Raw genomic sequence first — 13,143 nt, forward strand, 5'->3', positions numbered from 1 at the left:
GGGAGTGTGGAGTGGAGACCCAAAGCCCATCTGTAGGGAATTGAACAACCCCTTACAGAAGGGTCATGGAGAGTCCGTGTGCAATATAGCACCAATGAAACATACAAATTTCCTCTAGTTCTTTAATCCTTCCTCCCCACTACTATCATGACCCCAATTTCACCTTACAAATTTGGCTAGACCAGAGGATGTACATTCATACAGATAAGAGCTGGAAACACAGGTAAGCCAGGACAAATAAATCAAAGGACCAATGTTGAGAGTAGCAATACAGGGAGGGTAAGGGAACGATAGAGAGAGAAAGGGAGAACTGATCACAATGATCTACTATAACCCCCTCCCAGGGGGATTGACAACAGAAAAGTGGGTGAAGGGAGACATCAGTCAGTGTAAGACATGAAAAAATAATAATAATTTATAAATTATCAAGGGTTCATAGGTCGAGCGGGGGGGAAGGGGGCGGGGGGGGGGCAGGGGAATAAGAAAGTGATGCCAGGAGCTCTAGTAGATAGAAAAGGTTTTTTAAATGATGATGGCAACAAATGTACAAATGTGCTTGAAACAATAGAGGATGTATGGGTTGTGATAAGAGTTGTATGAGCCCCCAAATAAAATTATATATTTAAATGCAGTTATTCCACCAGGAAAGCCAACCATACTGGAAAATACATTTTATAGCGAGAAAGAATTCTTCATAAAATCTGGCTATTTGAGAGCATTTAACCCACTGTACATTTATTGGGATAAATTTGATTTATTTTCATTTTGTAATTTTCTAATTCCAATAAAAGGGGTGGGGGTGGAGTCTCTGTGTCTCCTTTACGGTGCCATTGGGTGAATTGACCTGCCCTGTTTACAAACTAGCATAAAATATTGAAAAATGTAGGTGCTGTGAATTGTTTCTTAAATGCAAAACTGCCCCTGCCTCCAGTTAATTGTGACTCATAAGCTGAAAGTCTCGTCTTTCTCCCATAGAGCTGCTGGAGATTTTGAATTTCTGACCTTTGCGTTAAAAGTCCAACACATAATCACTCGACCTGAAGGACAATGGAATTTTTGTACAAACGTTTGAAACTCACTTGTATATAGTAAAATCTAGTATCTTAACTAATTAAGCACAATCAATGAAATTCTTTTATATGAAATGAATTAAAATAAAGTTTACTATTATGAATGAATGAATGAATGAATTCAAAATAGGGCAAGCTTTTTCATAGAAATTGTTATAGGATATTCAGTAATAAATCATTAAAAATAATTTTCAATTAGCATATAGTATTTAATGAAAATAAGTATTAAGTGCTTCAGATGTCTTCTAAAATATTTCAAGCTTTCTCTTCCCTAATATCTCATTTAGAAAGAGAAGATTAACTTCAGCTAAAGTCTTCTTTCCTATATGATTTAAATTATAAATACGATTTTTTTTTACTTTGGAGGATTAGGAGAATAATCAATTCTCATTTATATACAAATATTTTTATAATCTTAGATCAATTTCACATTTCCATTTTTTTCAGAGTTATTTGTATGCCACTAGTAGGTTCTGTTTTTAAAACAAGTCCCTTAGTGACTAACACAACTCCTCTTCAATATACTATCTTTAATAAATTGTGAGCTCCAGCCTTTTTATTCCTTTCGCTGAGTTTTTAAGGTGAACAAAGGTGAACTTCTTGCCACCTCCAATTTGTCCCTTGTCTCCATGTGCGTGTGCACCTCATATCAGCATCGCAATAACTCTCTAATAGGTCAAAAAAGTAAGAAGCCTCTGCCCTATGTTACTGTACAGTTCTCGGGTTTTTAGCTTTTCCTTAACTCTCGTATGTCCTCCTGTTACTTTTTATTATTTCCAACCTCTTTGATATCTCCAAGCCTGCCCTCTCATCAGTCTCAATGTCAACACATACACCAGGTGACAGTATTATCAGCAAGTTCAGCATCAGCTCCCCGACACTCTTGTGTCAGCACCTGACCTTGTGTGGTGTTATTTTAAATTCAAATGAATTTAGTTTGTGCTGGGATTTTACTGATAGTTGTAGGAAAAATGATCTACTTGAAATAGAAGAGAGAATGAGATATTTCTTTCTTTCTTTCTTTTTTAATTAAAAGGGACTATGTGTATTCCTTAGTTTTTTTACTTGACATCCTTAATCTATCAGGTAGCACCTGTGTACAGGATGTTTTTTCCCTATTAAGTTCCTATAGAGTTTGAAGTCTCTAGTGGAAGTTATCTTCTTTGGACTCTTGGAATGTTTTCATTAAGGCATGATTGTGAGTTCTAAAATCCCTGATGCACTAAAGTGTCCAAATGGCTTCACCTTCTCCTTCCTGCTGGTTTGTTTTTCTGCTAATGCTTTACACAAATATGTTATGAGAATATCGGCTATAGAGGTGACTTTCTTCTGTATGGATAATTCAGACAGTTCTTTGAAAAAAAATTTTCGAGTATATTAACAAGAAGTCCTCAAACTTCGTGAAGCAAGTTAAGTCCTTGAGGAAGCAATCATTTCAGGACAGATGGCTTCTACTCAACCATAATGACCTCTAAAATATTTATATTCCTTTACTGTCCTACCGTTCTTTCCCACAACTCACCGTCTTATTACTTTTTACATAATTTCCAGACCTGTCTGTGGTGGGGCTCTGGGTAGTAGTGGAAACAGTTAATGAGAGAAGGGATGTAAAACATGATCCGCCTGCACCTTCCCTATGTGCTGCATCTACACTCAGAGTCTACCATGGCATTCATTCATCTCTGTTGCTAGTTGAGTTTGTGAAAAATTTCTCCCACATGCCCAAACAAATAAATTATCTATTCAAGAAAAAATAATTTCCAATGAAATGAGAATGGTTAGGGTGAGATAGTGTAGCCTCCTCTTAAATTAATTATCTTCACAAAAGGCAGTAGAGTTCAAAGAAACGTTTGAAGGAGTCAAAGATAAAAAATGAAACATCAAATTTGAAAATAAAAAGCAATAGACAAGAAAATGATCTAGTTGTCAGGCTATATTTGTCAACAACTGGTGCCAATTTTCTGATTTTTCCAACTTGAGAAATGTCGAGCTTATTGACTAAGAGTGGGGAAATTATTTTATTGATCAGGGACATATTTTGCAAGAATTTTTCCAAATTAATATTTCTTGGAAATTAAGAAGCGTTTTCTATGCCCCAAGTTTGATCAGAAGGCTTTCCCTCAACTAATGCACCTCCTAATGGAAGAAGTTGATGATATCAGAATTCAAATCATCCCAATAGAGGAAGTATGCCTTGGGTGCACCAAGGAGGGAAGGGAATGAGGAAGGCAGAGGCATGGGTCAGCAGAGCAGCAGCCCAGACTTGGAGTGAGCAGTGTCCAGCAAACCCCATGAGCCCACTCTCGTCCAAGGAGAATCTGTCAACTACGGATGGCTCAGTTTAGGCTTGTAGAAATTAGATAATGGAAACCCAGAAGCCCGCTGAGAAAGTTGTGTTTTCTCCGGAAAGACCTTGAGCACAAGAGAAACAAGATCAAATTTGCATTTTAGAAAGGGCATGGCAGCAGAAGTGTGAAAGATAAACTGGAACACAGAGTGACTAAAGATAGAGAGATGAAAGAAGAGATAATGAGGGCATGAACTTGGAGAGTGGTGCTTCCGGACTTTCTTAAATCGGCATTTTGCCCTCTTTCATCTATCTCTGCTCTCTCACCACACACACACACACACACACACACAGATGCATATAATGTTTTACTTCTAAACAGCCATCACTAAATAAAAAATTCAATGCTAATTCACTACTTGAGGCTAGTGGTTCACAAACATATCTGACTAAACATATTTTCTAATATTATACTTCATAATACATTTTGTGTCAGCCAAATGTGATTAGACTGTTCAATGGCAGAGTTGTCATGAAACAAATCATAAGTCAGCATCTGAATAAATAACTTTATGATATCTAAATTAAGAAACAAATAGACCAGGACAGAGGAATAATTAAAAATTAGTAAGATGGATCATGACTAATGTTTAGACACTAAGTCATGAGTGAGAGATACTGATTTCTGTAATTTTTACCCACTAGATGTGCGTGTGGGGCCAGAGAATGCAGAGAGATCTAAACTGCAAAGGATTTCATGAGCCTCTTTGGAATGAAGATGCTTGGCATTCATTCCTACTGCATCTTAAGAACCATACAATACCCTTTTTACCTCAAGGTACTCTGACCCAAATTATTTAGAACCGAATTCTAGAGTACTGCTTTGAGACAAAAAAGAGCCACACAATTTCTGAATTGTGCATTGCAGTAATTACAATAGTAGCTCTAAAGATTAAACACTGAATGATCATACCATGCAAGAAACCTGTGGCACTGTGGACCAAAATGCATAGCTGGAATTAACACATTGAGGATATGTTTCATATGTACATATAGAAAAACGTATCTCTTAATTTTTAGGTCAAATTTTCACTCCTCAATATTGGCCAAAATTATCAGAGGATGATATTTGAATTGTGGTTTCTTAAAGAGTGATATACATGAGAAATAGAAGAAATGTAGGTGTGTGTGTGTGTCTGTGTTTTGGGGGAGGGGGGGTTGAAGTGATCCAAGGTATATCCAAATCCAGAATATTGAATTATTTATATTGGATATAGAAAAGCTATGTGATAATATAATTTGTCAAAGATGAAATTTGAACATAAATAATTGTCTTTTAAAAAATAAAGGGTTAAGCACAAATACCTGGAAATAATTACAGAAACAAATTAGATAATATCTAGAAAATAGTTTCATGTGATACTCTGTAACCATGTGAGTTAGTTCAGATTTTGTGTCACCTTGACTGGGCCAGAATTCTGAGTTGGTTGGCAGTAAATGCCCAGTAAGGCCCTAGAACCTGACCTAACACAATGTAATTACAGTCATTCAGTTGTAAGCCTTCATCATTGGGTAAGATTAGGGTACAGAGCAACACCCTTCCTCAGGTACATCCCAGATACAATTGAAAAGCAGATTCCTCAGGGCTGTAGCCTGCTTCCAATATAGCAAATGCTTTCCAAAGGCTTGTTTTGTTTTTTTTCTGGGTCTGCATCCTGCAACGGGCTCATCAACCTTTGTTTGGTGGACTTGAGCCCATGGCCTGCCATCTTGATTGCTGATCCTGGGAGTCATCAGCGGTCTGTCAGCTGACTTGCCAACTTTGGATTCGTTCGCTTCTGTCATCCAAGGCTGAGCTGCTGACCTTGGATACATTCCTTTCTGCAGTCATCAGTGTGTGAGCTTCCTGCCACTCTCGGGTTCACCCGTCACAGCACGTAAATGAAGAGAAGCATCCAGCCCAACATCTAGCCTAGGCTTGGAACCTGCCTGGCTCTAGACTTGCTCACTTCCATAAATGCATCTACAACATATGCACTTATACATCACTGGTTTCACTTCTCTAGTGAAACCAGCCCAATTAATTTTCTAATGAACCCAGCACAATTAATTTTCCCATATTAAGGTCTGCCTATTTTAATAATAAATGTTGTGCAATTAATCTGATTCTTTCCTTTTTAAATATTACTTATAAACATGATATTTTGGCTTTTAACATAACTAAGAATAACAAAATTCAACATTAATATGTTAGATCTGTTCATTTTTATATTTAATAAAATCATTCTTTTCCTAAATAAGGACAATTTAATCCTTTTTCCTATACTTCCAATGTTAAGGCACTTTATTAGGAATAAGAGATTCAAACCATTGAATGTGTTTGGATCACAGAGAAAGCTATATTGGAAGCCAAAATTTGTGTAAAGGTGTCCAGATGGTTCAGTGGTTATTGACTGCTAACAGAAAGCTTGGTGGTTCTAACTCCCTGGCTGCTCTGTGGTAGAAAGATGCAGCAGTTGGTTTCTATAAAAATTTACAACCTCAGTAACCCTATGGGGCCATTCTACTCTGTTCTATAGAATCTCCAAGTCAGGTTTGGCTCAATGGCAATTTTTTATTTTGTTATTGTTAAAATCACTTTAAAATTAACGTGAGTCATCTGGCTTTGCGTTATTGGATAGTTTAGAAAATACGTATGATGAAAGCAAATAAAGCATCATGTTTTATAGGTGTAAATTATTTTATTAGCCCTCACTAAAAATTATACACAGACAGTGATCACTGACAATGATAGATGATAAAGTGCTGACGTGCTATGATGCTGCATTGCCCTATTGTAAAATAACGAATTCTTATCTCGTCTACTTTTGTTCAATAACGTAAAGGTTATAATAATTTGACATAGATATTTACTACCATTATATATGAAAATCAACTCTAAAATTGAGAACTGTGCTATATCGTTGATAATTGTATCGCAATTATTAATATTTTATATTAATCTCTTCTGGATATTTGTAAATTTAATCAGCAAAATGAACATTCAAAATTCACTAAATCAAAACCCTCTAACTTAACCAAGTCAGAAGCCGCTTCCCTCTCTATAGAAGACTCATTGTAATTTTGATTTATAGTTTTGTTGTTAAGTGCTGTCAAGGTGATTTTCAACTCATAGTAACCCCTCGTGTCAGAGGAGACTTGCCCTATAGGGTTTTCTAGGCTTTTCTCTTTATGGGAGTGGATTACCAGATCACTCTCCCACAGAGGCACACCTGGGATGAAACTGCCAACCCTTAGCTGAATAATCATATGTTTGAAATTTACTTCATAAAAGGGAATATTTGTTTGTTTGTTTATGTGGAGGGGATAGTTATATCTCTAGCTTTCTTTCTCACACACATTTATACACATGAATGCACATAGCATGAAACTAAAAATATATTTCAGATTTTTCCATCATTTGTTTTATCTACCACTACAAGTTCATCTTTGTAAAATATTAATGGATTATCCATCTAGTTTAATCATTAGATGTCAAACATGTTGGCTCAATTATAGCTTATAATGAATTTAAAACTTAAATGGACATTTTTATTACCCCTCTGTTAAAACATTAGTGAAAAAGAACTTTCATTTACAAATCTTTGATACTAAATAAAAACTGAGAAAGAAGAAGCTAAGTTCATGAAATGCATATTTTAGAATTTAATTTATCAAATTTATACTGAACATGAAATATGAAAAGGGCTAAAGGGAGACATCGGACAGTGAAAGACATGAAAAATAATAATAATTTATAAATTATCAAGAGTTCATGAGGAAGGGGGTTAGGGAGGAAGAAAAAATGAGGAACTGATACCAAGGGCTCAAGTAGAAAGAAAATGCTTTGAAAACGATGATGGCCACATACATACAAATGTGCTCAACACAAAGGATGTATGCATGGATTGTGATAAGAGTTCATGAGCCCCCAATAAAATTATTTCTAAAAAATACAATGATGAAAATGCCCAGATAAAATTTGATGGTGTGATTGACAATTAAGCAGGAAATTCTGATGTATTTCAGTAAGAGCCATGACAAGTGATCAGCAGATAACAAAGAGCCATCTCATCTAAGAAAGGGAGCATTTGAGGGGCTCCCAGGAGTTGGTGGCCTGCAAGGTAAGAAGGATGGATGATAGCAAATTATCAAGTACAGGAAGCTAGGCTGAGCCACAGAAGTGCTAAGATCCATGCGTGAAAGTGAGACCTTCATAAATGATGGAAGTTTGGTGCGTCTGCTTCTCAAACAGTTTCTGGTTTGTTTTTTTTCCAATAAATAAAGAAATAAGCAAATAACAAGGAACTATATCGCTAGACAGAGCCAACCTGCATAGACATCCACATAGAGGCGAAAACAAAAGCTAGAAAATCTGGAAAAATTGCTCCATTGTCCGTCTTGCTTTGCCCCACCCCCACCCTATGAAATGCATGACCTTAGTGAAATACATAGTATTTATTCTAAGTGAATAAATAAGGGAAGAAAAGAACAAATACAAGTCAATATGTTTTTTGTTAAGGATGGTGATAACACGGTAAAAACAAATAAACACAACAGATTAGCATACACTTGATTAACAAACAAGGGATAAACTAATCATTACTTCTTTCCTTCATCAGAGATTTTCAGTGCAATTACAACTTAAAACATGATTTTAAATTAGGCAAGTGAAAGTTCCATTTTATAGGTCTTGCTAAATACTCCTATCATGCAGTGGTCAAGAATTCAGGTGATCATCAATGTTTGGAAATACAAAGCCACCAGCCATTACACTGCTTTGTAAAGAGTGGAGCTTGAGAATGGGCATGGGGGGATGTGACCACCAGATGAGAAGCTTAGGAAGATCTCTTCAGCAACTATTGGAGAGATTTCACCAGGAGGGATATCCTGCACTTCCTGGGATCACTAAAATACATTTAAAAGTTAACTAGATCACAGTTTCTTAAAATGGGAGAGCAACAATGCTTACTGACAGGCTCCCTTAGCCATTGTTAAGTGTCAGAAACTGCTTCTGTGAGCCCCACTCTCCCTCCCCACCCCTTCCTGAGGGGCTAATTTTTGCTTCCCCTTGAATCAACCCAGTCAGTCAAACTTCTTACCTTGCTGGAAAATGGGGATGATCCACAAGACAATTTGTATTTTTTAAGCATTAACAAAATTGAGAAATCACTGACAAACTTAAAAGAAAAGGTGCAAGTATCTAGATTTAGAGATGAAAAGAGTGACATCACAACAGATCCAAACAAAGCAAAAAGAATAACACATTACTATGAAAGACTATACTCCAACCAATTGAGTAATCTACAACAAATGGACATACCTAGAAATACACCATCTACTCAAACTAATACAGATGGTGTCTAAAACCTGAACAGACCACTAACAAAAGAATAGGTAAAGTCATCAATACATTTCCAACCAAGGGCTCCCAAGTGTTATCACCTGTACACTCACAACAATAGCCCCATTCCAAATAAGAAAACAAATGCTGGAGAGGGTGTGGAGAGATTGGACTTGTGAGAATGTATGTATGTACAACCATTGCGGAAAGGGATATGATGCTACCTAAAACAACCACGAATAGAAATTCCATATGACCCAGCAATACCTCTGCAAGATGTCCACTCCAAGAAGTAGGAGACAGAATTTATGGTCCCCCATGTCCATTGCAGCACAGTTCATAATAGCAAGAAGCTGGAAACAACCCAAGTGCCCATCTGTAGACTAATGGATAAAGGAATTCTGATGCACTCACACAATAAATTACCATGGCCTCCCTAAAACTCCGCAATGAACCATGAAACACGGCAGGACAGGGATGGACCTGGAAACCATTGGGAAGAGTGAAGTTAGTCAATCACAAAAGGATGAATATTGGATGCTTCCATTACTTTAGGAATGAACACCAAGAAGAAGGCAGGGTTCTGCTCTCAGATCATGTAATTTAATCTGGTCTCAAAATCAATGAGGTAAATACCGTACACACTCGTGTGTAAACAGAGTTTTCAGCACCTTTTAAATGCAGTCTTGTGATAAAATTAGGTGCCTTGGCTGATATGTGGGTCGGCTTATACTCGAGTACATATGGTCTCCTGTCTTGTACCCATAAAGCATATCTCCCCCGCTGTATATGTATATCATCAAATCCACTTTGACAGAGGAGAACTCACCTGTCAGTTTCTTCAGAGGAGCAAATAGGGAGGAGACCATTCAGTTGCTCCCATACAACGTTGTGCTAAGGTCGCCCACCCTGAATCAACGGACAATCGTACCAAAGAGATAAGCAAGCCTTACTTATCAAGTCAAGATGGGTTGAGGGGGCCACACCTGTCTCACAGAAGTTGATTACACTTCTATGGTGGGTAAAAGGTAGAACAACCTTCCATTTGGAAAAGACTGCTTAACAATATTTATATAGAACCCAAGGGGAGACTATGCCCAGTATTATGATCCTAATTAGACACTTTGACTTATTGTCATGGCTACTAAGGCGACTGGGGATTTAGGCTCTGTCCTTTCAAGTCTCACAGCACCCTTCCTAGGCCACACATCAAGGACTTGATGTGGAAACCCCACTGTGTAAACTGGCCTTTACCTCAAACTCACCTGTAGCATATTTAAGTAACTGAAATTTTCCATTGGACTTAAAATGGAATTGCCCTAGTGTGAGAAGAAGCAGATGCCTGCTAGTCCAAGGTTATGGAACTGGCAGTTGCTGGCCTTTGTTTCTGAGCTTTTGATTTGAGGGTGTCCAAGGAATGGTGGCTCAGTATGACTGTATAATCACTAGTTGAATGCTCTACTTGCTTTCTGATGATATGTATTAGTCCGTTATACATAGTTCTTCTCTTATTAATTAGTATTACTAAAAGTTTGACCTATCATATCCACCCAATGTCCCTGTAAATATCCAGTCACTGAAGAGCTTAATCTGTACAAATCAACAATTTATGTATGGTGGTCTAAAGCAGGCCTATACTTGTATGATTTCCTTTTTCCAACAATGTCTTAAATCTATAGCATTAGCTAGATTAATAACACTATCAAGAGTTACCTTATGCCCCCCCCCAAGGATGATTGTTATTGTTTCCTATCATAAAATTATCTCACTAAAGTGAACCAGAGACATTTGTAAACTATAGATATATGAATGGATTTGGGACTCAAACTTAATTCTAGACACAATCTGAGAGGGGCAAAAAAAATTTTTTTACATAGCCCTACTTGATACTCTGTTTCATTAAGAGACCACTGAAAATATGAGTGCCAGTGCAAAGTGTGGGGAAGAAAGCAGATAGTGCCTGCTCTCAGGAAGAATAGTGCTTGAGGTTTTCAAGGCTTGTCTTCCAACAAGCAGTCATCTAAGTGAGGCCTCAACTTAGTCCACATGGAAAAAGCAAACCAGTCTGTTTATCCAAAGAATTTACAAAGCAAAACCCAATTCAAGGAATGTGATTAGCATTTAAATTATGAACACCCAGTTGCAGAAGGCCAAGGCTGATGATGGAGCACCACAAGGCATTTTCAGGATCCCCACATGAATTAGGCCCCTGGTGAAGTTCTATCACCAAGGGTTTTGACTATGCCTTGCTCCCAGCCAGAGAGCAACATAAAATCAATCATGATAGGTGTAGTTAGGTTAAAATACGGTATCTTATTATTTGATCTCCCTTTAGATCAATTTTAAGGTTGTTTTAATTTTTTATAATTTCTACTATCTTTTTGATTGAGGTGTTTTTCTATTTTATCTAGTCATTGTTATGGGAGTTTTTGCTTCACTTCCTGTTTGTGTGTTATGATTTTCTCCACATGAAATCCAAGATAGGTATATCTATAGAGAGAGTAAATGGATTGATAATTGCCCAAGGGCATGACAGAGGGGGATGGAGGCAAATGGGGAGCTAACAACAATTAGTATGAAAAGAAAATATTCTGAAATTGATTGTGACCATGATTGTACAACTCCTTTTAATATGATTGAATGAGTAACTGGTCTGATATGTGAGGCATATGCTTTTAAAACTATTTTTCCAAAGAGTATAACTTTGGAAATTATCAGGAGCAGTGCTATTCTGTCCTATAAGGTCACTGTAAATTGTAATCCACACCATGGTTGTTGGTTGGAGGGAAGCCTTGCTATTTCTCCATTTCACACTTAGGACTTTTCACATCCCCTTTTCACGATATCTCATGAGGCCTCAAGTCTACCCAGAAATACAATTTCAAGGCCTCTGAGGCATGTATCAGCTTTTAACCAAAACAGTGGGAAAACTACAGCTGTGGCATTGAAATGGTGCACCAATGGAACCCGGGCAAGTGGTGCTTCCTGGGGGGATAGTTTAATGGAGAAGGAAGAGGAAGGTTGAGGTGGCTTGGCTAAAATATGAATACTTCAGCAAGAGATGGCAAAAAAAATGGTAGTTCCACTTTGCTGGTAGAAGACCCATAAAAGAGCATTGAGATTCAGGGAATTTGACCTGTGAGAGATTTTAATGCACCAGCACAACCGAAGAGTTGACAAAACTTGTTGGATCTGACCTTGGAAGTAGTACCTTAAATAGAAATAAATAGGAAAGGAGGAGGGGAAATTTGTGTAAAAAGGAGCATCAGCAGCAGTCATATTGGTGATAGAGTATAGAATAACATGGACTTCAAGAGAACATCAACATTTTGGAATTTGCTTGGTGAAAGATATATTATGAGACCACGATATTCTTTGTCTTTTGCTAAAATTGAGTTAGAATTCTTTGAGCAATATCAAATCTGTATAATTTGCTCTTTACTGTGCCCAGCATGGAGCTATGAACAGCTAGCCATAGACACATAGGGATATATATTATGATTGTTTATACTATTTAAATTTCAGACCTCTGGATATAAAATTCCTCTGCAACTTTAAGTTGAGCGTTTGAACTTTCATTGGATGTATGCATAGTTAACTCAATCATTTGTGAAGGGTACTTTCAAAACACCAGAAATTAGGTGAGTTGGATTTTAGAGTAGAGCACACCATAGTAAACTGCATGGTGATATAGAAAGAAACATTATTTGTATCTGTTATGTCTTATTAGGCACTGAAAAGGCTTCCAGGTCTGAAAATGGCAGCTCTCCAAAGATTTAGATGGGGGACAAAGGAGAATATATTCCTGGTGCTGGGCCGATTCTATTACATGCTAAGTGTGATTCATATTTCAACATTGCAAATTGGAAATATAGACAAGCAGAGCCAAAATGAATCCATCCTCTGCAATACTCGCTATTAGAAAACTGCTCTCGCCCTAGGAGGGGAAGGTAAAATTGAAAGTGGCCAAGAGCCAGAGCAGGAGAGTGAGAACTGAATAGCATTTGAGATCGGTTTTTCACAAAGAAACAGATAGATGGAATGTTCTAGAAATTTGAAATGTATCATTTTAGAAAACAAAGGAAGACAATGTTGACAAAGTGCTGGAGAGGTAGTAGAATGGGCCATTTTATTTTATATGCTTTGACAAGATTCTTCTTTTTCCTAAAGACAACCAAAAGCTTTGAAAGGGGATGGCAAACATAGGAAGAAGTGCTCCCAATCACTAGCTATTCTAGAGCTGTAAATCAAAACAATGATGAGCTATTACTTCACCCCAGCAATGATAACAACATACAAAACAAAACAAAAAGAAAAGAAATGCTGGAGGGGATGTGGACAGATTGAAACACTCATACATTGCACGTGGGATTGCAACTGTCATAGCAATGTGTAAATCAGTA

Source organism: Echinops telfairi, unplaced genomic scaffold, assembly GCF_000313985.2.
Source record: "Echinops telfairi isolate 266 unplaced genomic scaffold, ASM31398v2 ScPeMD7_7467;HRSCAF=8505_1, whole genome shotgun sequence".
In the NCBI taxonomy this organism is placed as follows: domain Eukaryota; kingdom Metazoa; phylum Chordata; class Mammalia; order Afrosoricida; family Tenrecidae; genus Echinops; species Echinops telfairi.